Below are 26,592 nucleotides of genomic sequence, written 5' to 3'. Positions count from 1 at the left end.
GGTGTAAAGCGATGTTCCCATTGAGTTTAATTGAAAATATCACATGGAACACTTACTCTATGCAGGAAATGATTACCATAATGTATGAAACAGAACATGTTGTCATAATTAGATGTACCTGTATACAATTCATCAAAGGAAAACCCAGTTTAATGCTCTAGCTCTTCTAGCAGTTCATGCACTATAATAATGTCCTGATCATCAGGAACAGTATTAGGGGTAATGACTTCATTCAAATAATTTTTCAAAAAATATGGAATTTGTAGGAGTTCAGTGTGACCATACACCTCCTACGTTACCGTATTCCAAGCAATCCCCTCGGGAACTGGAACCACCGAAATATTCATCAGGGAAAGGTCTTTCCATTCACAGTGTGATGAGGCATGTGGTTTGAGTACCAAGTTAACCAGTTGTACTGCAGAGCGTTCTGGAAGATAGTGTCTATTTTGAATCAGTAAGAAGACTGTCACCAAACCAGTGGGCCAATTGAAATCCATAAAAATGTAACCAAGGAGAAACAAAAGTAGTACTTTCTCAGCCGAAGATAGAAAACATGCAATTTCAGCCTGAAAGGGAGAGGCGTTGAGGGTGATGGATCAGTTGAATCCGATGAGAAGTCATCAAAGTCGATGAAATAGCTATAAGCAGTCTGATCAATCTTTGGCAGCTCAGCAGGTTTTGTAGAACTGGGAGATGACCTGATCTGTGTTGATGTAGACCGTGTTCTTGTCAGGTTCCGAATTGAAATCTGAGTTTCTGTGCTAGCTGACTGTACAATTGTCGTAGCTGTAACAGGCAGAAGGCATACTTTGTTGTTTTTCATTGTTGTCTCTCATTGGAGAGCGGATGCTTCTTCAGTTACCAAAGCTTCCATCTAAACTTCCTATATGGTAGCGGGAGGAGGCAGGTAGCTAACAAGGAGTCCATGTGGCTTACTGTTGAGAATCACCCACATTGTGTGGTTTGATCAGATCAATGGAGACAAATATTTTGTGATTGCAACCGACTAGGGACAGAAGAAGTCCGGTTCTGGTACCTTCAACAGTCAGGACAAGTACAGCTCCTCTGTAGGATGGCCAAAACTTTTTTTCTCCACAATTTTCTCCCTGACCAGATCCCCAACCTGTGTGACCCAGTCAGACCTTGCCAGCACTGCCATCACTTCTCCAGTGGTGGTGCATTTGACTTGGACATTGCTGTGTTTGTCCCAGAAATCGTTTAGTTCCTGTAAAATAGCCAAACCTTCATTAATGTCAAAAGGTGTTTCTGCCGCCACTGTGCTGGGATTTTCAAAGTCTGGGACCCACATCTTTACCCCAAACAGGATTTCATATGGAGTCCGACCACCCTGGGATATTCTCTGCATGTTGTTGAGTGTCCTCTGGACCCCATATGGGTGATGAGCCCAACTGCCACCTGAGCCTAGGACCCTTGCTGTTAGAGACTGCTTTAAGTCACAGATTTTCCTCCACTACCGAATTTCCCTCAGGATGATAGGGTGAGGAGTAACGCGTGGTCACACCCAAACTTCCCATGGACTCTTTGTAAGCCCAAGAGCTAAACGCCGGGCCCTGGTTGGAGTATAATGTGCCGTTTGAATATGTCCCGATAAACACTCGAAGATCCTTTATAGCAGTTCGGGTGTCAGCCGACCACTATTGCCATACCCAAAAGAATCGAGAGCAGGAATCCACTGCCACCAAGATGTATTTGTAAGCCCAATCTGATTGTAGGTGATCCAAATAGACACAAGCCAGTGGCTTGTTTGAAATCAGTAGAGGTGTCTGTGGTGGGCGCACTATGGTGAAACCCTTCATCTACTGGCAGATGCTGCATTTAAGGACACAATTCTTAGTCTGTTTGTAGAGACCAGGCCACCAATAACGCTACTGCAATAATGTAATTATAGCAGTCATCCCCACATATGCAGATGCCAGACCCTCATGTGCAGCTAGTATCAACCCCAGTCTGCAATCTGTGTTTGGTATTACTCTATCCCCCACTCTAGGAATGTGAGCATATGGTATGTTTTGTGTGTCTAACTTGTAGGAGTACTTGAGTGGAAAGCCTTTAGGCAGGTGGGTGCTGTTGTGTTCTGCACTGACAACGACCATGATGTCTCTGTCTATCCTCGTGCTAGAACGAGTTATTGCAGCAACTGATAAAAACTGTTGCTTTTGCGCATTCATCAGTCATGGAATTCCCTGCAATGTGAATGCCAACACGTTATTGACTCAATGTATGAATGACATGAGTCCTTGGCAAGCAATCTTTCAGCTTTGCCATCTTCTCCCAAAGCAACTTGTGCTTTATTGTGCAACCCTTTGAATCTCTGAATCAATTCCGGTTATAATAGTGTAGGTATTCATTATAGGACTTGACACAGTAATATGCACCACACACCATAAGTGTGTAAAATTAGAGCCTTTAGTTCTGCCAGCTGCGCTGTGCAGTCACCAAGTGAATGTGTAGGTTTTGTCAGGATGGAATACTCCATCATGCATGCGCCCTTTAAACATTGCGCATGTGGCTGGGTATTGGTGCTTTGTCCCTGTGGCAGGCAGGGCAGACCCATGAGTATATATTATGTAATCATAGTGATCTTGAGGCATTATTTCATTAGGCAGAGGATATTCTTGTTCATACTACAGAAAAGCTTGTGTTTGTAGTGTAGAAGCAAATCTCTAGTACACATCTTTTTTAGTGAGTGAGTTAGGCCATTGTATCCATCGTGGATATAAAACCTTAGCCTTTGGGACGCTTGCTTTGGTGATGGCCTCTAAAGTCGTAACCAGGGTCACGGCAATTATGAGTTTACCCTGGGCCAGGGCCCACTCTCTCACTACAGCAGTCAGTACCACTGTGAACATTTTTTCAGTAGGTGCAAAACGCATTTCAGCATAGGTGTATAAATGCAATTTATTTGCCATTGGTACTGTGTCATCTTCATTGAACGTGACAGAAGTATACTTTGATGTTTCTGTAATGATGCCGATCACAAGGTTTGTTGTGTTCACACGTGTGTGTAAAGGTTTGGAAGCTATCATGTAAGCTTGTATGGAACGTAAAATGCTTGTGTGTTCCTGCGTCCAATGTGTGCTTGAGAAGTATGGACATATGTCGTAGAATGGTTTAACCCATCTGCATAATCTGGAATGTATGTTCTGCCAAAATGTAGGAATCCCAATATGGATTTTAGTCTTTTATGTTGTTGGTGGGTGAAACATCGTTCATTTCTCTAGGAAGTGTGTCGCAAAGCATTTTCCCTCACATCCCAGAAAAAGGATACTGAGGTTGGCAATTTTTGATTTTTAAAAAAATTAGTAGCCCATGTGAGCAAATCCCATGATTATACCATCCATTTTACCAGGTGTTCCATAAGGTCATCATCTGTCAGATAGATGTCATCGCTGTAGGACAAGGCCTGTTCATCAAAATTCTGTTGTAGTTTTGTTACTCTAGCTGTAAACAGCCTGAGGCTATTCTTATACCCCAGGGGCAATTGACAGAATTACCTCTGAGAGCTTAGCGCACTGATGGTGGTCAAACATCTGCTTTCAGGTGCTTTATTTTGGCAGAAAAATCCATTTGGGATATCTAGTGTTGTTTTGTATTTTGTCTTCACAATGTTGTTCGTTAGTGCGGCACAGTGTGCAACTTTCTTTCACACCCTAATTTTAAAGTTGTTCTAATATTTCCCTAACTTGTTTTTAGCTTCATTTTTTATTGGGTATCGTCTTTGAGGTTGTGGGGTCATCCTCAATCGGACCTCATGATGAGGGGAACCGACATCCCACCCCACATGGTTGTGGTGTAACGCAGTAGCTAGTGCTAACGCCCACTTCTTGGCATATGAATTTTTACAGATTTTGGGACGGGTGAAAAAAGCAGGTAAAATGACCGATTTTTCCATTTGGGCACTCTGTTACGAAATCAGGTGGCCAATCCTTTTTAGCCAAATCAATATTGTAACTGTAAGATAAGTCCTCCCAAAAGAGAAAATTGATGTATCTGGGTATGTCCCCCTCCAATTGGAGTTGTATTTCATACAAATAATGGGGAATACATAGCTATGTATCAGGTGTTTCCACCGTGATATGATCACTCAGCGCTACTCCCACCAGACATCCATCAGGATCCGGAAAATTATAGTGACTTCTTTAGTGCTGTCCAGCGTTGTCCCTGCCCACTCCCCGCACAGAAGCAAAGTCCTCAATATCCGGGGCATGTCTGACTTTTAGTCCGGCTACCTTCTACTTGAATTGAGATTTGGACGTTTTCTGTTTATCTTCCTGTTTTATTATGTAGTCAGATGAGCATTGTGAGTCCTTCTTTGGTTTCCGTGTTCCTCCGATCTGCGCTCTGACCATCCACCTCTCTCCGAACATTTATCGGATGATTCCGGAAAGGAATGATATGAACATGTATCAGTATCTTGATACCGGTCAAGAGGTCTAATATTATCATGGTTTCGGAGATTATATCATTTTAGTGGCTTCCTGTTGAGAAGACCCACCCTGTGATTTTGTTTTATCTTTATTATTTTTTTGTTCATTATCCCACTTTTTCTTTGTTGGCTCCCAAATTATCTCTGCCTAGTGTAGTATAGGTTTCTTTAATAATTTTAGGTAATTCGCGCTCCTGCTGTGCAGGAGTAAAATCAACTAGGCGTTGACGAATGGCCAATGCTGCGGCTTCCCCCTTTATGTTGCTTAACACGGCGGCAAAATTGCCCATCAGTTTCTTCCCCAAGTCCAGGGCAGGTGCTACCCGTGCTCACTCTGAAGCTGTTTCAGTACTTCAGGCAAAACAGCCAGAGAAAGGGTACCATGCGTTCTGGTATATACTGCAGCAAAGACTATGACCCAGCTGGTGCACTCTTCCAACGGAGGAGCTATCCCCATTTGCAAGCAAATTGTTAGTATTCTGTGTTTTTCCTGCAGGCCCGCATGGGAGAACACTTGTTTTTGTGCGATCCAGAACGGATTTTTCTCTGATGAGAACTTTTTCCATGATTGCATTTGCCGTTTGTGGCCTGATGGCTCGGGTAGCCATTTAAGGTTGTGCAGCTTGAGCACTCCGCGCAGGGTTAAGTACCAGTGTTTGCATAACAAAATGTGTAAGACTTCTGTATGTAGTTAGTAAATCTTTGTATAGTGTTCGCACCTCTGCTGCTGGCAAATTATCATGTGCCATGATGCAGTGAGTATCCGGCTAAGACTGGCCATGTCACACCATCATTACTGAGCAGATTGAGTTTAATGTCACTGTTGTGTGTGGGAGGGCGCCTTCAAACCAATTTATCTGTTCTTGGTAAGTGAGAGGACCTTCTAATTCCTTGTATGGAGTGTTGACATCTGGTATTTCATCCTCAGTGTAGGTGTGAAATGATTGTGTAGTGTTGCCTCACTAGGGAATGTAGCCCAAGAATAGAGCACCTCTGACCTTAATGCTTCGTGTGCCTTTACTACGAAGGTAACATCTCCACCCCTGGCCGAGAGACCATGGTGTAATAGTTTCAGAGTAACCGCATGTCTGCAGTTCTCCACAGTGTTTAATGCCCGGCATCTTTGTCTCCAAGCATGATAAGGAATGACCTACAGAGCGGGTCTACACACTGGGAAGTAGATCCTTCAAGAGATCAAGCTTGAACAGCCTACATCCAGTACATAGGGGTTACCTACTCAGCTGAGGAGGATTTTCCCTACCACCACGGACGTCTCCAGTTTGGAGGTAATAAGGGGCCTCTGAGAAAAGACAATTGAACTACTCAGGTGATCGATTAAAATAAGAACCTAACCAATGTTGGTGGCGCCATGCCGTGTACTTTCCACCCTATGGTAGGAACTGCGCTTTTGTGGACAGCATAACCGTTGGGATTGTGCCAGACTAATTCTATGCACCCTCTCAGGAGATGTCGTCCTATAGACCAGCTAATTCACATTGCCACCTTAAGCACTAGGCAGGTAGCAATTGGTTCTGGCAACCACTGATAATGACAACCCCGATCCCCCCAGGAATCGTGGTAACAGATGTAGAACTCTTTAGCTCCGTCACTCGTGCTCTCTTGTTCTCAGAGAAATATACGAAGAGTGCACAGAGGGACGCTTTCAATGTTTATTGAGCCAACATGATTCTTGTATAAGACATATGTGCTGCAATAATAAATAGACAGAAGTAGAAGAAAGTGATTAGAAGCACCAAGACAGTGAACAGAATAAATACCTCCACCATCCTACTAATACAGTGTATATCTGTTATGTTAAATGTTATCTATGTTAAAAAAAAATGTAAAATGCACTTACACCATAGAGTTTCATGGCACTGGGATCTAACGAGTGTTTCATTCGTACGTCAGGCAAAATAGCCAGGTCTTTAGCAGTTTCCTAAATTGTGGATATTATGTCATGGATCTAATATCCAGTGGAAGAGAGTTCCAAAATTGTGGGGCCAGGACCGCGAATCTTTGCCCCCCCAGGTGTTTGCGTTTAAAAGGTGGGGTAGCTAAAAGATTGAGATGGGAAGGCCTAAGAGCCTGAGTAGGGGAGTATCTCTGTACCCGAATAGATACCAACACTGGGCCTTTGCCATGAAGCGCTTTGAAAATAGTGCATTCCAAATGAAATGCACTGCGTTCAATTACCGGAAGCCAATGTAACTTTTTCATGAGAGGGGAGACATGGTGGCATCTAGGCTGGTGATAAATTAATCTGGCGGCCTGGCTTTGCACCAGTTGCAGTCTTTTAGATAGATCGGCAGGTATACCAACGTAAAGGGAATTAGCGTAGACAATACGAGAGATGACTTGGGCTAATACTACTTAGGTCAGGGCATCGGTGGTGAGGAATCTGCTGATCTTCCTGATCCTAAAAAACTGAAAGAAGCAGGTAGAAACCACTGCCCCAATCTGGGTTTCCATAGACAGCTCACCGTCAGTTATGATGCCAAGGCTTATAGAAGATCTAGACTGAAGGGGAGAATTACCCAGCTCTATCGGCCAGAAGCTGGAATTCCAGGGGTCTAAAGGCCCTCCGGTTAAAATCAATTCTGTTTTTCTGGATTTAATTTAAGGTGGTTACTGTTCATCCAGCTGATTATATGACGCATGGTATATTGAAAGTCAGAGTCAGAGGCGACTGATTTGTTAATGGCAAAGATCAATTGAGGGTCGTCAGCATAGTTGAAGGTACATACATTCCTTTCGCCTAAAGATTGAATAAGGGGATACAAAAACAAATTAAAGAGGTGCGGTGAGAGGGAGGAGCCCTGCGGCACCCCACATGTCAATGTGACTCGGGAGGTGGAGAATTGAGCGACGCGGACAGATAGCGAGCGATCCTCTAGGAAGGATATGAGCCACTTAAGGGCCAGGCCCTGTATTCCCGCTCTGTTGACATGGTCAACCAAAAGTGCATGGCCGACCATGTCAAATGCAGCAAAGAGATCAAGAAGCACCAGGGCCCGCGTAGTGCCCTTATCTGCCCCTTTCCTGAGTTTGTCTAGGACCGTCAAAATAACGGCCTCTGTAGAATGGGAAGGTCGAAACCCCGCCTCATGGGGGTCAAGTTAGTGGGACTGTTCAATAAAGGAACAGAAGCAGTTAGCAACATGAGCTTCCAGTAACTTGGCTAAGAAGGGAAGTAAGGAAATGGGGCGATAGTTTGAGAGGGCTGGAGGGTCTGCCACGAATTTCTTCAGGATGGGAACGATTTCTGCTTCCTTAAATGCATTGGGGATTATCCCCTGAATAAGGGAGTTGTTCAACAGCATGGGGGTGGGTCGGGCATGTAAAGAGAGCTTCCTTTAAGATGTATGGGGGCAGCAATCCATTGGAAAGCCAGATCCAACCTTCCTTACCAGGCTCGAGAAGACTTCTTCGGAGATAAGAGGAAACTGCTTCAGAGAGTAAGGGTTCCTAGGCGAGGGAGACTGATGTTTCGAGGGAGAGGTAGCTGGAATGCTAGTCTTGATGGTAATCATTTTTTCAATGAAATAAGTATTGAGTGAGTCACCTAGTGCTTGGGTAGAAGTGAGTTTTGCTGTAACTCTGTCTGGATTGGATAGCTCGGCAACAATAGTAGAGATTTCCTTTGATTTATTGGTGTAGCTCAGTATTTTGTTGGAGAAAAAGTTGCCTTAGTTTGTAGAATGGCAATTTTATGTTGTTTAGTTTGGATTAGATATTGCTATTTTTGTCTAAATAATAATTTCATCTTCAGTCATGTTCGGCTCTGCGAAGGGCAAGTTTTTTGAGTTTTAAATCTTCAGAAAACCAATGCTGGGCATCGTAGTTTCTAACTGCAGGTTTATAAAACAATATAGAAAGTTGGACGTACTCCTACTCTGCAGTCCCTAATCTAATTGTCTAGGGTACTGGTTTGTGGATGTGTTCTGCCAAGAATACCCGTACTGGATGATCCAACCCCGGTTACTTGAAGGGATAGAATGTAAGTCCCCGTCTTGGTCACAAGCTTCAGCGTGCAGAGGCCTCGCCAATGTCAGCAAAGCGCTGCTCTAACTAAACCCATAAATGCTTGTTTATTGATAATGAAAAGCATGCCTGCGAGTCCTGTGCAATCCAGCACTGTTATGGTCTACAGACAGCCGTGTCACCCCGGGAATGAAAAATAGAAAACACATTTGTACAATGTGTGTCGAGGCCTTGTACATAGTGTTCAAGGAGTCGTGATAATGTTAATCAAAATGGAATCTGTAAGCAAAGCAGGTTCAGAGAATCTAATCCAACATTGTCACGCAGGAAATGTGTGTGAAAGGTTATTGTGTGAAAGGGAAGGCAACTTAAGAAAGGTGTACCTGAGGAAAGTTGGCACCATTTCTATGTGGGCCTAACTAAGACGCAACACCTAAAAACAAAATTGACAAAAGCATTAACATTTTGAAGCACAGATCAACGTTCTGTCACCCCGAAGACGTCAAAAGTCCAATAATAATCCAAAGTTTCAGAAGAATCAAAAACACCACCCTGCCATAAAAGATCGGCGTTCCTGACTCTGCCAGGTACGTGGAGGCAGGTGGTCTGGTGTTAAAGGATGGTGGCCGGATCCATCACTTCATGGAGAATTGGGAAGGATACACTTCAGTCAGATGGGTTGTGGATATTGTCAGGAAAGGGTACCAGAACAAGTTTGCCTTTCCACAAATAGACAGAGGGAATCATGCCTTCTCCCTTTTCAAAATCCAAAGTGAAACAGACATTCTTGGAGGAAGGAACTCGATCAGTAAGGTTGAAAAAGGCAATCAGTCCAGTTTTTCAGAAAGGGGAAAATGTATACTTTAAGAAAAAACTTTTTTTTTCATATAAAAAAAAAACCTGTTCGGCAGTAATAGGAAGAACTACAGCATACATCAGGTAGGTAAAGGAACAGTGTCTCACAATGCAAAGGTCAGACGCATACAAAGTTCAAAGAGAGAACAGACGCATGCCTTAACCCATGGGTACTCACAAACTTTCTCTCGGGGGCCAAATTTACAGTGTGGTTTGTGGCCGAGGGCCGCACCGGTGGGGACAGGGGACGGGGTCAGAGGGGGAGGGGCAGGGCTAAAGCAAAAACAAATTGTGACCATGAGGTTGAACACAGACCTGGCATACACACATCTCTCTCTCTCCCTCTCCCCCTCCCCCTCCCTCCCCTCCCCCTCTGACCCCGTCCCCCGTCCCCACCGGTGCGGTACTGCTTTCACGTGGCGTCGCCTGGTGTCCGAACGAGTCGGCCTCATCGCTTCATCCTTCCTCTCCCTGCGATATTCACCACAAGTCGCCTCAAAGTGATTAGTTCACCCACACTTCCGGCATTGCTGCCCCATGGCTGGACACGATTCTCGGTGCGGGAAGTCATATCCACATCGGTAGCACTTCTTTCCCCCTTCCTGTCTCTTGTCTTTCCTCCTCGATCCGTGTCTTCTGTGCTCAGGGTACCTCTGGCGCGAGGAGGGCCTAGAGTGGTACCGGCACTCCTTCGAGTGTCTACGTCGGTGACTGTCTTGCACTCGGCATGCTTGCTCCCGTCTTTCAGGGCGCCCGGCTTCCATACGCTTGGCTTGCTCCTCCGCCTGGTCATACACTCGAGTCATCTCTTCTATTTTCTCTAGGTTGTGACTTTTCCTCAGCAGCCTTCTCCTCAGTGTCTCCGACTGACACCCATCAATGATCTGCGATCGGATGGCATCATCCATTGAGAAAGCATCAAAGTTGCAATATCGGGACAATCGACGCAGTCGTGTTATGAACAAACTCATCACCTCTTCTTTCCCTTGGCGAGCTTCATGAAAGGTGTATCTCTCATAATCCACATTTCGTTTCGGCAGAAACTTTCTGTTGAGTGCCTCACGCACCTTATCATAAGTTCCGGTGTCCACACGAGGTAGTTCTTTGATGATCTTGCTAATCTCTTTGCCGACCAGATTGCGCAGCGCAATCACTTTGTCCTCATCTTCGGTCACCTTTGACCCTTTAATGTAATCCTCAAAATCTTCGAGCCATTCTTGCCATCTGGGGCCCATACTCTCCCCAACCGTCAAGGGTAGCGGCTCTGGTGGGCGCAGGTGCGACACGCTCGTCACGATCGGCGTGGTTTCAGCCCGTTGCGGCGAGTTATGATTCGACATCCTGACAGCACGTGCCTAACTTGTCCAGTCCTCCCACGTGCACACTTATTCTCAGCTTGCCTTTGGCTGATGCTTGGTCACTTTCCTTCTTTCTCTTGGCTTGTCAGGTGCTTATTTAAGTTCTGGCCTGACTTAAAGATGGCCGCCCCTATACTTCTATGGGGATGTCCCACTAAGGACTGCCTGACTCCAAGATGGCCGCCGCTCAGGGTTGCTCACTCCCATGAGGTCTTGTCTGCCACTCTCAGCCAGCTTGCTGCACTATTTGCAGTGCTCCCGCAGCCACAACACTCTTCTAGTGCATCACATGCACTTCAGGCTTCATTACCTGGCACAGCGCGCTCGGGGTGAGCACCCGACGTCCTTCGTCCTCACACGTGCCGTTGCTCACGCATCGGGCGTGAGATCGTCATTTAGCGCGTAGCAGCGCTCGTTCAGCCACGTGGTTTCCCGCTCCGATATAACCACCGGTCGCCACAGGAGCCGCCAGCAGCAGTTAAGGTGGGCTCCCGCTCCCGCTCTCGCGTCCTCTGGTGGCGCTTGATGCAGCGCGGCTCAGCGCTCGACTCAGGGTGCGTTTTTCTTCTCTTTTACGTTGGCGGCCACACCAAGGGAGAGGGGCACGTTTTTTCAGATCGTGGGGGTACGGAGCTGTACCATCCCACCCTCGTCGCCAGCTGTGATGTCCAGCAGCAATAATGACGGACACCAGGACTCGTTATACTTCTAACTTTATTCAGCTGCATCCATCACCTTCCCTGTCCCTACTCTATCTGCCCTCGTCCTGTCCTCGCTCCTCCTCTTCCTCTCGCCCACCTAGCTCCACCCAGCCCAACAACTATACCGCTGACCCTCTACACCCAGCTCTACCTGCAAATTGGAATAAAAAATAACACCAAGGAAAATTCCTAAAACTCCGGCTGGGGGTTGGCCCCTTTAATCAATTTATGCCACCTTGGGAGAGAAAGGGAGGTGTCCAGCCTTGTCGCTTATGTGGCAGTGGTGTTGAAGACGCAATCCACATTATATGCCTCTGCAATAAGCTAAAAGATATAAGAATCCCCCTGCTAAAGCCAGCATTCAAACAGTATGGAGTCAGATCATGCAGACAAGCGGTAATGTTGTGTTTCAACCCAGAGCTGGTCCAGTTAAACGGCCGGCTAATCAAATATCTTGACATAACTGCAAAAAGACTGAAACACCGGACCGAGCTGCCTAACGATCACTTATTATAAAAACTGACATAATCATTACAAGACTGGGCATAGTCGAAACATTACTTAGTCAATATGACAAACCTGCTGAATGTTTTAATAATTTAAGCACCTTTTTCTAACGTGTTGTAAAATTTTACAAATCACTTTAATTATGGTTGCTGCCAAAAAGTTGGGAATTTTTATAACGATTTTACCAAAAACTGTAAGATATTTTATTTTTTCCTTGTGTATGCAATGGTTTTAATTAATCAAGCATAATAAATAAACCTAAACCTAAACATATGACATCATAAAAATTACTTAAAAAACATTAAAACCTCCTACTCCATTTAATCAGTACAAATCTATAAAAAGGCTAAGCCCCCTGGAAAGGAAAAATTGCACAAGACAGAAAGTTTTGTCTTTTAGATCGTTAATTTGGTCAACAACAATCCACAGGGTAACAACTTCCCTGTCTTTACGACTACTGTCTCACATCAAATTTAACAAAAAACTCTACTTCGACACGTTTCGGTGGTAAAGTATTAATTAGGCCACCTTCTTCAGGACTACTACTTTTCTTTCTTCATCCAAATCATTTCATGGTACAATCGTTTACCTGACAGAGATATAAAAAAAACATGATTAATAAGTACTCTCATTTCACACAGTAGAGCTTATCAATGGTAACCTCAATCGTTCAAAGTCCATTCTTCCAAGCTAAATACACATTCGCTCCACGCTTCCCTAAGAGCTACATTTGAAACATCTACTCACCGGTGCAACAGCACTCTGGTTAGCGTCGCTCTCATATGATTGGGGAAATGTATACCATCGCCTTCAATTAATGGCTTAAAAATATGTAAATATAAAATATGACATAGGATAGCCATATTGTCTTATTTTTATACAAGGGTATCTGTGGTTGCTTAGGTCTAAATCTCATACCTTTCATTTTTTCCTTTTTTAGGCATCTTTTCAAAACCACTAAAGTTGAATCACTCGTATTTTACTTAAAAGTCACCTTAAATTAATGAGAGGCAAATTAGTTCAAACATTCTGGATACAATTATGTGATGACGTTATCCTTCACACTCTTTCTCTCACCTCAATGTGTTAATATATATATATTATATATGGTGATGGCAGAAATTCCCTTCGCAGTCATGGCACCCTTTTGTCTTTTGCACTGGCAATTGGCTTAAAATAAAGGGCCCTCCTTATTACACCATGCGGGGGTCATACCCTCCACCACTCAATAGAAATAAAAATACTTAGCAATGTAGCACTGAAATCATGGTTATTCAACTAAGGATAATTATCCCCTCTAGAACGACTGAGACGTGGTCCAGTTCGCCCTGCGAAGGGAATTTCTGCCATCACTATATATATATATATATATATATATATATATATATATATATATATATATATATATATATATATATATATATATTAACAAATTGAGGTGAGAGAAAGAGTGTGAAGGATAATAATTTAATCACATAATTGTATCCAGAATGTTTGAACGAATTTGCCTCTCATTAATTTAAGGTGGCTTTTAAGTAAAATACGAGTGATCCAACTTTAGTGGTTTTGAAAAGACGCCTAAAAAAGGAAAAAATTAAAGGTATGAGATTTAGACCCAGGCAACCACAGATACCCTTATATAAAAATAAGACAATATGGGTATCCTATGTCACATATTTTATATTTACTTATTTTTCAGACATAAATTGAAGGCGATGGTATACATTTCACCAATCATACGGGAGCGACACTAACCAGAGTGCTGTTGCATCGGTGAGTGGATGTTTCAAATGTAGCTCTTAGGGAAGCGTGGAGTGAATGTGTATTTAGCTTGGAAGAATGGACTTTGAACGATTGAGGTTACCATTGTTGAGCTCTATCATGTGAAATGAGAGTACTTATTAATCATGAATTAAATCATGTACAAAACCGAGGGAGATATTGGTGCATGAATCAAAACAATATAGAGTTTTTATTTAAAATGTTTTAATAAATGAAAGGATGTCATTTAGGGGTAAAAAACAGTTCTTGTAAACAGTCTTGTAAAAAAGTGCTAAAGATAAAGAGGAATGGTATTTTCTCATGCATATATTGATTGATTTTTTATATCTCTATGTCAGGTAAACAATTGTACCATGAAATGATTTGGATGAGGAAAGAAAAGTAGTAGTCCTGAAGAAGTTGACCTAATTAATACTTTCCCACCGAAACATGTCGACGCAGAGGTTTTTGTTAAATTTGATGTGAGGTAGCAGCCGTAAAGACAGGGAAGTTGTTACCCTGCGGATTTTTGTTGACTAAATTCAAATTAACGATCTAAAAGACAAAACTTACTGTCTTATGCAATTTTTCCTTTCCAGGGGGCTTTGCCTATTTATAGATTTGTACTGACTAAATTGAGTAGGAGTTTTTAATGTTTTTTAAGTAATTTTTATGATGTCATGTGGATTATTGTATTTTACATTGACTTCACTGTGATTTGAATTATTAAACTTGTGCATAAGTATTTTCATATCCTGAGTAGAGCGCTTTAATTGTGTGTGTAAGTGTGATTTGTTGTGCCAGTATGAAGGTGGGTGATTGATTTGGGTAAAAAGAGCCGTAACAGTTCCTTTTAAATATTCAAAGTGGTCCAAAGGGAAATTTGTGTTTAACTTTTCAATTGTATTAACAGCTAAAGAATCTTGAGAGCGAATCCAACCCTGAAAGGGATCCCAAATGTCCTGGGGTCTAGAGGCCGTCAGCATTAGCTCCCAAAATGTATCAAGTTGTTCCTGACAGTGTGTAACATCCGTAACCCAAGATTAGGTCTTCGGAACTCTCCCCCTCCCCCAGGTCATGGCAACCAGTCTCCTTGCTAGCAATAGTAACATCGCAAGTAGGCGCCTAGATTCAGCAGTGATATCTTTCGTGTACCCTAAAAAACCCAGGAGTGGTGATGGCTCCAACCTTGACTCTAATATCCCGTTAATTGAAGCAAAATTTCTACTCAATATTCTGCTATCTTAGGGCAATACCAAGCCATGTGAAGAAAGGGGGCCTGGGGTGAACCGCATCTCCAGCATCTACATCTTCGCATAGGCCCATCCGAAACAGGTGTGCAGGCAACCTATCTGTGCCCCTAGGTTATCTCTCCCAAGCCATCCGGCTCAGCAACTAATTGCACATCGTATCTGCTGGCAAAAATTATATATCAATGATATGCGATGTGTACCCGACCCACAAACCGGTAAAGTCACCAGAGTGTCAGACACCACAGGCCCTGCAGGAAAGGCGTTCCAGGTTTGTCTGGCCATCTCATAATGCGAAAAGTGACTGGGCCCTAACGCAAACTCAGCCCACACGTCCGCTAATGAGATTAAGTGCTTGTTGAGGTACTGGTCACATAATAGCTTCGAGCCCCTGCCCCTCCTCGCCTGAAAAGAGATATTTTCAGCCATGCGTCAGACCAATGCCAGAATCCACACCGGTAACTCCCGGAGAAAGCGGTCCTGCTTCATCACCAGCATTACTAGCTTTTGCCAGATTTGCACAGTCTTGCACACCACAAACGGCACATAGTCTGGGACCCCTGCACCTTCCATCAGCAACGCTGGGAGCAACCCAACATCAACCAGCCCATCAACATACGTTTCTCCCTACTGTCTCCAGTTTCCAGCCAGCACCAAGTGTGCTGTATGTGCACGGCATAATAGAAAGTCAAGCTGGGGCACCTCCAGACCTTCCTTCTCAGAGGGCTAGTCAGAGTGGTCAGGGCCACCCTGCTGCACTTTCCAGACCAGAGAAGAGACCCAAGGATTGAGTCCAACTGCCTGAACATCCTGGCCAGCACAGAGCAGGAAGAATTATGAATGGTAAATAAACAGCGTGGCAGGAGCACCGTCTTGGAGATGGCTGTTCTGCCCATCAACGACAGTGGGAGCATGTTCAAGAATGCAGCCGAGACATTCAATGACTCCATCACTCTCCCCTCATTAAGGCGCATTTGTTGTGCCTTGGAATGCGCAGCCATAATCCCTAGGTACCTAAGGTGGTCTGGCTCCCAGTGCAGTCTGATGTGCGACAGGTGGTCCACCGGAGTCCAAATCAATGAAGCACTGGGGACACAGCAGGGACTCTCCATGGTTAATCCACAGCCCGACAAGGTACCAAAGTCATCCAGCGAGCACAACAGAATCTGGAGGGAAGCCCCGGGGAAGCAAAGGTAAAAGAGTGCGTCCTCCGCGTACTTCCTTATAATATGTATAACATCGCCCAGTCCCTTATCTCCCTCCTAGCCCAGCCAGCACGAAAAGAAGCGGGGACAGAGGGCAACCCTGCCTCGTCCCCCTACCCAAAACCAAGCATTCTGAGTGACACTGACCCACCTGCACCCTGGCTCTCAGCTCAGTGTAAAGGAGACGGATCCAAGCCAGGAACTGGGGTCCAAACCCCCGACCCACAGAACCTCAATCAGATCATCCCAATCAACTGAAGACCTTTTCTAGATCAATGGATAGCAAGGCCATTTCTTCTCTGCAAAGCTCAACCTCACGCACGACATGCAGCAGGCGCCTAAGATCCATCCCGGTGTAACGACCCGGGATAAACCCGCATTGGTGCTCGTGAACGCGGCCACTCATGGTGGGGTTCAAGGGGTTGGCCAGCAGCCTGCTCAGGCCCTTCAGGTCGGAGATGATCATTGTGAGAGGCCGATACCTGCAGAGTCTTATCTCCGCCCAGTTTAAGCAACATGCAAAGGCCCCTCTCTCATGGCAGGGGGTAGAACCCCTGCCTTCCGCCCCTCGGCCGTCTCCCCTGATTTTAGCTCTGCCTGTAGTTGGTGTTGCACCCCACAAGTTAGACCGATACACGATCCCGGAAGCCCTGGCCTCAGCGCCTTCCTTCTGTAGCTCAGCGAGCCGTCGCGCCCGGTTGAGATCAGTCTAGTCCTTCAGGGCCCGAGAGAGCACCCCCCTCCCGGTCTGTCCGTGAGCATCTCCGGAGATAACCTCCATGCTGCACCCCTCCGCTTACACCCAGCCCAGCTCGTCATGAGGCACAGTGGAGCTGTGCTCATGACGAGCTGGGCTCGTCATAACGGTCGCGGCCCGCCCACGCGCGATTCATTCCCTGCCTGTGCGGGAGAATCAATCAGTGGGCAGGGTCGTGACGAGCTCAGCTCGTCATGTGCACAGCTCCACTGTGCCTCATGACGAGCTGGGCTCGTCACAAGCACAGCACTGCCGCCGCCCCCCCGTGCCACGGGGGAATTACCCCCGCGGCGAAGGGGTTAAAGTCAAACCCCATAATCAGAGTGTGAGGGCCCAAGGCACCCCACCACACTGTGCTCATTGCTATCCACGGCACAAACAATTTAAAACACAAACAAATGGGAACATAGAACTCCCCCACCCACGGACAAACACAGTGTTGTGCAGTTCCTACTAGTCCGTGGGATCTGCGCATTGTTTGGACAACATAAACCAAGGGCTTGGTGTCAAGACGGATTCCGGACGCCCCGCATCATATATTGGCCTATAGACCAGCTAGCTCACAGTGGCACTATAAGCCCCCCTAACCTTACCAGGGAGCGAATGGACCCTGGCAACCACTGAACATGACTACCCTGACCCCTCAGGGATCGTGGAAATAGTACAGAATCTTCTCCCACTGTTACTTTCTCTCTGAGAAGTATACAGAATACACAGTGGGCGTTTTCAATAGTATTTATTAAACCAACGTTATTCTGGAATAAAATATATGGGCTGCAATGATGAGTAGACAGAAGCAAATAAAGGAGATTACAAGCACCACAAGGGTGAACAGTAGACACATTTCTACCATGGTGCCGAAGCAATGAATATATGCAGGCATATATGGACTATGGTACCTAACCTACTCCTACGATGCGGACCCTACTCTGAGTGTAGCTAGAGTGTGTACGGGTGTAGAGCCAAGAATCCGCCCAAGGGACGATCCAACCTCATTACCTGAAAGAAGATATTGAAGGATCCCATCTTAGTCTCGAGTTGGACACCCCTCACGGAACGTCAGAGAGGTGCTTGGAGATTTCTCAGCATGCAGGGGGACCGTCTGTGTCCGCTGAAGTGCCTCCACTACCAATCTATCGGGATATCTATTATTTATAATAAAAAGCAGCCTTCGTGATGTGGGCACTAGATTAGTGATGTTATGCATATGTAGATAGCGCTGTCGCCCCGTGGATGAAGATAGGATGACGTTTGTACCCAGTGCGTCGAGAGGCCTAGTACATGATGTTCAAGGCATCGTGATAATGTTGTGCGAAGCTGGATGTGTAAACAAAGTCGTTTCAGAGAACTTAACCAACATAGTAGTGCATGCAAATGTGTGCAAAAGTTCACAGCTGACATTTTACTTTCTAGGACAATGTAAGGAATATTACAATAGTACAACAGGTCGACTACAGATGCCCACCCATAGCACGTGCCAGGACCTGCACAGCATCCCTGCCTGTTCAACAAGGACAGGACAACTTTTCCAGCCACCGACCGACCAACCACACAACTCTGCTCAGAAAGCCCGGGGCCCAAACCTCGGATCTGGACCCCGCCAAACAACTGTCACCCAGAATCAGCTCGGCCCAGAATGTGGGACAGCCCAGATCCCCCTATCCAATACCAGTGCAGCGGGCCATGCCCCATTCACAGCTGGCTGTCACTCATCTACCATGCATAGCTAACAGCCATCCACCCAGAGACGTCAGCAACAAACCGCCCACCAGCGTCCATCACCCACAGGCACAGAAACAATCTGCAGCAGTCATTTCAGTTCGGCAGTCCCCTGCATCCAATGGACCCGGCACAATACCTAACACAGGGGCTGGAGCCCCAGGCGTACACACAGCCTAACACAGGGGCTGGAGCCCCAGGCGTACACACAATCCAACACAGGGGCTGGAGCCCCAGGCGTACACACAACCTAACACAGGGGCTGGAGCCCCAGGCGTACACACAATCCAACACAGGGGCTGGAGCCCCAGGCGTACACACAATCCAACACAGGGGCTGGAGCCCCAGGCGTACACACAACCTAACACAGGGGCTGGAGCCCCAGGCGTACACACAGCCTAACACAGGGGCTGGAGCCCCAGGCGTACACACAACCTAACACAGGGGCTGGAAGCCCCAGGCGTACACACAATCCAACACAGGGGCTGGAGCCCCAGGCGTACACACAACCTAACACAGGGGCTGGAGCCCCAGGCGTACACACAACCTAACACAGGGGTAAGCCACAGGCGTAACAAAACTTTAGGGGGCCTCCCTGCAAGGCACGTGGGGTGCCCCTTCTGGGCTAAATCAGGAGCTCTGCAGCCAGAGTGCTGTGCTGAGGGAGACCCCTGGAGCTTAGGAGCCCCCGCACCGCGGAGGCTGCGGGGGCCTGTGTTACGCCCCTGGAGCCCCAGGCTCCGCTCCAGGCGCAGGTGGAGCAGTCCTGCCCCGAGGGCACCGCCTCGTCCTCTGTGCTCTTTTGATTCCAGTAGTGTCTTGTCAAGGCTGCCCGGGGGGCCACGTAGTGGCCCCTCAACAGGGCGGCCGCCTTAGTGCCACAGGAAGGCAGTGGAGTCGGCCTCCTAGGCTCCCTGGGCGTGGGACCAGGGGGACTTCTGGACGGCCACTTCCGGTAGTGGGAGTGGGGACAGGGGTACATATACTGTCGTCTGCCCACTGGGCAGTCTCTTGTCCGCTGCCCGTCTCGCCTTTCCGGTCGTCCGAGTCCCTCGCGGCCGTCTACGTTGGGACAACGAGGTTAGTTTGAATTATATCGCGACGAGCACCTGGCTAACGGACTCCGGCGCTACGTAGTAGGGCCAAGCGGCACTCTTGGATGTGGTCCGTCAGCTTAACCTGCCGACCTCGGTGCGGGAACCCAGGGCTTGTGCCCCGAGGGCGCGTCCACTTCCGGTGAGTCTGTTTGTGTAGTGTAAACACGGAGCTCAAGTACAGCGCTCCAATTTCTGGGTAAGCATATACAGTGGTCATGTTGGTGCTCTGATCTTTATATGCGGGGCTCAGGAGATGGGCCAGGCTGCTCGCCAGGGAGGTGGTCCGCTGGCCCATTCTGCCGAATTCGGTGCGGTTATCTAGGGTCCGAGCCTGCGTTCTCAATCTGTGAGTCTGGGCAAACCAATTATCCTCCCGTGCCAGATTGTTATGTTACGGTGCCCAGGTATAGCGCTCCTTTACTTTCGGGGATCGGGGCAGGCAGCGCGGCGAGACATCGGGGCAGGCAGCGTGGCGCTCCAATCTGTATGTGCGAGGCTCGGGGCAGGCAGTGCGATTAATTTTACCTCATGGCGACGATCCTGGCTCACGCTTCGGAGACGCGCTAGGCTGCACGCCATGGAGGAGGTCTGTTGGCTCAATCAGCCTATCCAGTGCGGGAAACTAAGGTTCGAGCTTCGAGGGTGCGTCCTCATCCGGTGAGCCTTGGCAAATCACTTCCCCCGTGTCAGATTGTGTAATGTAGATTATACGGCGCTTATGCCAGCGCTGCATTCCTCGTGTGCGGGGCTTGGCGCGGGCAGCGCGGCGAGAGGTGCGGGGACCATGCGTTGCGCTCCAGCCCATGTGCGCGGGGCTCGGGGCAGGCAGCGCGGCTGTACGCTGGTGTACAGCGAGCACCTGGCTCGCAGCCCCCGGCGTGACGTGCATGGGCCGGGTTGCATGGCTTTGATGTGGTCCGTCGGCTTGGTCTGCGGAGTTCGGTGCGGGGGACGAGGGCACGGGCCTCGGGGGCACGTCCTCGTCCTGCGGGCCTGGGCAGGTCACCCGCCGACTTTGGTGCGGGAGCCGGGTTCGGGCGTCGCGGACGCGTCCACCCCCGGAGAGCGGGACTGATCGCTGTCTCCCCGTGGTGTCTTTACGGTGCCCAGTGTGGCGCTCCGATTTTCAGATAGTTGCACGGTGCTCATGTGTAGGCTGGTCGCTTGTCCCCCCCCCGTGCAAGATCATGCAATGTGGATGCGGTGCTCGGGAATGGCGCGCCAGTTTGTGGTGTTTTGCGGTGCTCAGGTGTAGCGCTCCGGCCTGGGAGGGTGTAGGGGGGAGGAAACCGGCGACGTTGTCTGCACGTTTGCGCCCCCACCCCCCCTTCTGGGCGGGCGTGGCCATCCGCCCTTTTGCACGCGATCCTGGCCGAACTCGAAGTTAAGCAGGGTCGGGCCGGGTAGCACCTGGAGGGGAGACTGCCTTGGTCTTCAGGGTTGCAGGCATGCACATTTCACCGGTATTCCTGGTAGCCACGGTTGTCACAGGGCCATACCTCTACCCCAGGCCTAGCGGCTTGCAGGTACAGCGACCTTGCGGTGGTCGGGTCTGGGCAGCAATTACCTCTTGTGCCAGCACCAAGGGAGTTGCCAGAGATCAGGACCAGGGGGAAGAGGGAGCACACCGTCTCCGGTTGAGGCTCGGCATCAGCTCACTAACCTAATTCTGGGCATATCCCGCATCCTCCCCGTGGCCACCATATTGACCGTGTCCTGTGGTTTGTATCTGGTCCGCAACTTATTTCTCACCTGTAAGTGCACAAAGCCCAATAGTAGGAGCCTTAACAAGACAAGTGTTTCCAGGGATTCTCATTTGTGTTAAAGGCAGACAGGATCTCGCAGCACTATGACGTACAGGTCCTCCGCTAGGGGCTAGTAGGGATAGTATGGGAATGTGAAGGAAAGTTATTCAAAATCACACACACCAAAGCGCACTTAGGTCTCTATGCTCTGCATTTAGCTAATTGTGAATATTTCCAAGACACTACACTACTGCATCAGCACACAGGCGGTTTGCAAGTTATTGCCCCACCCAGCTTCTTATGAGAATGCAGGTAGGCACCTAAGTCCTCAGAACTGACAAATAAGCTTGAACCCGCTCGTTCGCCCCCCCCCCCCCCAACCAGTGAACTAGCACAAAACATTTGCTAAGGAAACGCGCTTGAACCTGGACTATGGGTTCAATCAGAAGCGGGGCGGGGGGTCCGTTAAGTTATGCATCAAGTTGATCGGTGGAAATTTGACTGGGTGGTTTCTGGTGCACAGCATCGTCATGTGATTGTATGTGAATTTGCATGGCGGAGCTTTATCCAGAAGGTGTCAGAGCGCTTTCTACTGGCCCTGTTACATTTCACCGAGGCGTCAGAGTACATGTTTTCTTCCATGAGACAAGCACTTAGGCGCCAATTCACTAGAGTGTTAGAAGCTGTACTTCACCGCAGACACTAATGGTAAAAGTTTCGCACGGGCGATTTTATAGATTAATCAGGGTTGGATACAACATGGCCATGTATTTATTCACACAGATGGGGCATTATAGGTGATTGTAACACATTGGGCATTCCAGTTGATTGTAACACATTCCTTAGGTAGCCAGTAGTTTGTTTAAAATCATCGGCCTACAAGGGCCTGGGGAAGTTCCCGGGAGGGTCTGTGTCATCAAAGGTCAAGGTGATGCTCCAAGGATGACAGGATAGAATACTTACATTGTTCGGGGGCTAAAATCTAGAACACAATTTGTAGTCTCGGCAACAATGCTCAACATCCTGGAATTCTGGGCTAATCTCTTAACCTCCCCGTGCCTTATAAAATGTATGGGCCCTCAGGTAACGGATGTGGTGCTCATGTAAAGCGCTGTTACCCGACATCTCGGGTCGTAGTTCGCACTGTATATATCTCTATAAATATTTGAAATAAATGAATATTCTTATCTAGTCCTGAAGGCCCGCTTAGATCCAGTGACCTAGCCGCCCAAATGATAGGCAGAGCTAGCACATAGTGGATACAGGCTAACGATGGGAATGCAGCGGTTTGTATTCCAGTCAGGGACCTAAAGGTATGCTGCAGCTTTGCACTGGCTACTACGCCAAAGTGCAAAGATAGACTAAAGGCAGTTACTTAAAAGAGGGGGGAAAAAAAAAAACACGCTTAAGTTACTTGATTGGGATGACATCAAGAAAGGATAGGGAAGGGAAGCTTGGCAAATATATAATTATAAGAAGTAGGTGGTATTCACGAACAGTACTATGCCTCTCACGTGACAGATATTTCAGTGTCGAGCTCTTTACCCAGCCTTTGGTTCTTTAAGCAATTATATCCGCCACCCGGATCGACATGCTCTTCTGGTGGTCATGCGTTGCGGATGTCTTACCATGCGATGAACCACAGCAAATGTAAATATACTTGGGGAAGCAACGGACCGCCAGAGTTTGCCCGGGCTTACCAGTGTTGAATACGGCAGCCCGCTGTGGATAATGCAGTGGTGTAAGGGAGGTCTAGGTTTCAGGGGCTCCAAGCCAACTGGGGGGGCTCCTAGCGGGAGCTGGCTAGTGTGGCGGCCGGCTCGGCCTTAATTTGGGTCTGGAGCAGGTATTTGCACACACTAAGTACTTAGATGCTAGTGGTCTGCCCTCAGGGGAGGCTTCCCACAGTACACCCGTGCCTTAGCATCTGAATGGGTCAACCTGCGACACACCTGGCGATCATGTGCAACGCACTATACCTGGGCAGCATGTGCGCATGAGAGTACCTCCGCGTAAGGGTAGTCTCAGGTATTTACAAGACAGTGAAGGAACAACAGAGACTCATATTTTATTGGATTCACTTTGGGTAGTCAATACTCCAGGGGGAGGGACCCATACATATTTCTCCCCGGCCACATAAAGCCAGTGATACACTCTTCACATACTTGACCCGTGCAGTATGTCCATCTGATTGAAACACAGCGTGCAGCCCCGGGAGCACCGGGTTCTAGGTCTGCTCCAAGACTCCAGTAGTAACGGCAGGACAGTCATTTGTTTGACCCAAAAATGACATTAACTGATTGTGGGCATGTTGCCCAGTGCCATCCTATAAGCTTTGCATGAGTATACAGGAGGGGGGCTTTACTTTGAGTGTCCGGTATTTTTATGAGCGAGGCAGTTGAACCGATACCACTCGGGCTCTCATGACGGTCTTTTGTTGGCTCCTGTTGAAAGTAGGGGACCCATTTTCGCAGTAACTGTGCTTTCCTGTGGTAGGATTTGGTTTGTCGGTTACATACAGTCAGCTTTCCTCCTGCCCAAGCCAACCTTCTAGCCTTGGAGGGGGGGGGCTGGATTGCCTCATTTGTCATACTTGGAGTTCAAGGGAAATAGAGGCGTGTCAGCTCTCTAAGTTCGATTGCCACGTTTGCTGCGCTTCAATGACAGATGTTGAATGTCTCCTGACAGGTGCTGCTTGCTTTTTAGTTTACACTGGGTTTGGTGAATACATTATCCTTTCACTTGCGGTCAGAGAAAGTAGATAATGTGGTTGGATATAGCATTGCATGACCTGGGACACTTAGCGTAAAGCCGGCTAGCATTAAGCACATATATCGTTATCCGGAAGGGGGATGCAGATGTCAGTTCTGTGTGGACAAATGCTCCGTTAGTAAGGGATCTCCCGGGGTCAAGGCGTGCACGGCTAGGATCTGAGAGTAACCAGCAAAGGCTTGCTTCCAGGGTTTGTAAAGTTGATCAGATGGGCCAAGCTGTGCTGCAAAGCACCGTGCATAATCTATAGGTCACAGTTTTGAATACTAGGTCCTATGCACAGTTTCTATTAGGTTCTGATTCCTATACGCCTGCACACCATCACGTATATTGTACATTCGGGACACATGTTATACGTTCCACCGACCCCCGATGAGAGGTAACCACACACCTCAGCGATGTAATTTTCTACGGGTCAAGAGGGGCGAGTTGTGGTGGCAACAAGACACCTGCAGCAGGGAGTGCCGCCAGGCGGCAAGGAGTTGGCGAGTAAATGGGATTTGAAGGTCCCGCTGGGTGCCTGCCACCTGGCCACTGCAGGTTGTTGATGGTGATCTCTACTGGGCTCTAGTAGTGGTCATGACAAAATACAGCGGGGCTGATTCACAGGCGGGTGTGGTGGTCCCTACCTCATTTCACATGATCCTCCCTGTCGTGTCTGTCTAACGATCATCTAAAAGGGCTTTAAATTAACAGCCTCTCTTGTCTCAGCCATACTGTGAGCAGTAAGCAAGCAGTCTGTGCATCAGTAGGTTGGGGTGAGCATGTCCGTTCCCGGCGTAGTGGCTGTGATTCCTGATGTGACTCTTGGAGTCCTAGTCCTGCTGGCTGTAGGTGGAATGATGAGTGTTGATTACATAACTGGATGCGATGGATGAGGAGGCAGAACCTTGCAGCACACTCGGCAGCAATGTTCCTGGCGATTTGTTTTGACCCAGGGCAAAGCGAGAGCCTCTAGTGCAGGGCCAGAATCATTAGGCCAGGCAGCATGACAAAGGTCTTTTAGGCACTGGTAGAATGGTGCATGCTAAGTAGTCCTGAAGGCCCAACCCCCTGGCAATGATGGCAAGCAGTGGAGAGGTGTGGCTCACTGGTTAGAGGCGGCAGATCCGCAAGCAGAGAATCGGCCAGGGACCAGGGTTCAATTCCCGACGCGGCAGGGTTGTGGACCAGGGTCAAAACGGACTCGATAATTCTCGCCTCGGTACCTACTCTAACCAGGAACACACTCGGCAACTCTGGGCATTAGCTTGCCTCATCTCCACAACGGCCCCCCACATTCGCCGGGGATGCCTGGTTTCACCTTGGAGATACCCAGGAGGGACCATCTCACAGGGATAGCCAGGACGGGTTCCCCAGCGGTCTACAGCGCCACGACACCTCAGGGCAGCAGTGCGCTTTACAAGACACATACATTTACAGGGGTCACACGGGGGACGGAGCTATCAGCTGCCAATCTGTTGAGCATTTAACCAGCATGAAAGTCGGAGGGAGGCTGCTGAGTTGCCCTAGCATGGTTTGTCTCGCTTCAGGGCCAGCTGGGGTTACTGTTCAGGGTAAGGTTAGATTTCTTGGTTGCGTTTGGATACTTTGACAGGTTGCCCTTGCTCTTGCAACACGGCGGCAATAAGTGGTCATTTTGTGGGTGTGAACTTGGTGTCCTTCTAGAAACTCATTAGATCGTGCAGTCCCGCCATTGCTGAACATAAGATTTGTCAACTTTCTTCAAGGAAACCATTATTAGCAGGAAGGTATTGAACCATGGAGAGTCAATGGGTGGGTTCGTGCACAACAGTAGTAAGGGAATTACACTCAGTTGAACAGGCTATGTGCACCTCAATAGCACCAGCAGCGGTAAAGCTTCTATTTTCGCCCGGGACTGGGGCAGGCAATGTCATCAAACTTTGCAGCCAGACACGGAATAGGCAAAGACATACCTGTGTTGGTGCAACGTGCACTCAGCAGTAGAGTTAGCCGAGTGTCATCATACCCTAGTATACCGTCAGTGATAAACGTAGGTTAGGGGCTAGACACGAACAGGCACTTTCTGTCTGCTGGGGCGGGAGTGTGCCAGTGCCAAGAGGGTGCGGGTTGCCTGGTTAGGGCTGATATGGAGGGAGGGAGCACTAATACGGACAACCACAAGAGCACATTTTGCAGTCAGAGAAGGTTAAATTGATAATTTGATGGCATGGTACCAGTGGCTTCAGTTATGTGCATTTTCCGTGGCAGTTGGCAGCGAACATTCAGAATGCAATGTTGGTGGTTAGCCTGTTGTCATGCCTTTCAGATGTGTTTTAGCTCAGGCATGGCCAAGCATGGGTTAGATGCCTGAGGTCTGCCCTGGGATTCATGTTCACAGGCATGTGGAGCGGCAGAACTTAGAGGGGCTTGGGTCCGACCTCTGGTTACAGGTGCAGATCCTGGTAGGTTC

The 26,592-nt window shown here is 47.9% G+C and overlaps 1 long non-coding RNA gene across 2 annotated transcripts in view; it reads right to left on the bottom strand.

Moving 5' to 3' along the window:
* The window catches only part of LOC146783055 (uncharacterized), a 251,375-nt gene that overhangs the window by 193,300 nt on the left and 31,483 nt on the right, over window positions 1-26,592 (bottom strand). The window lies entirely within an intron of this gene.

The sequence above is a fragment of the Triturus cristatus genome, chromosome 12 (genome assembly GCF_964204655.1).
Source record: "Triturus cristatus chromosome 12, aTriCri1.1, whole genome shotgun sequence".
NCBI lineage: Eukaryota > Metazoa > Chordata > Amphibia > Caudata > Salamandridae > Triturus > Triturus cristatus.
The sequence above is the reverse complement of the archived record's forward strand: the minus strand, read 5'-3'. Positions and strand labels throughout refer to the sequence as shown.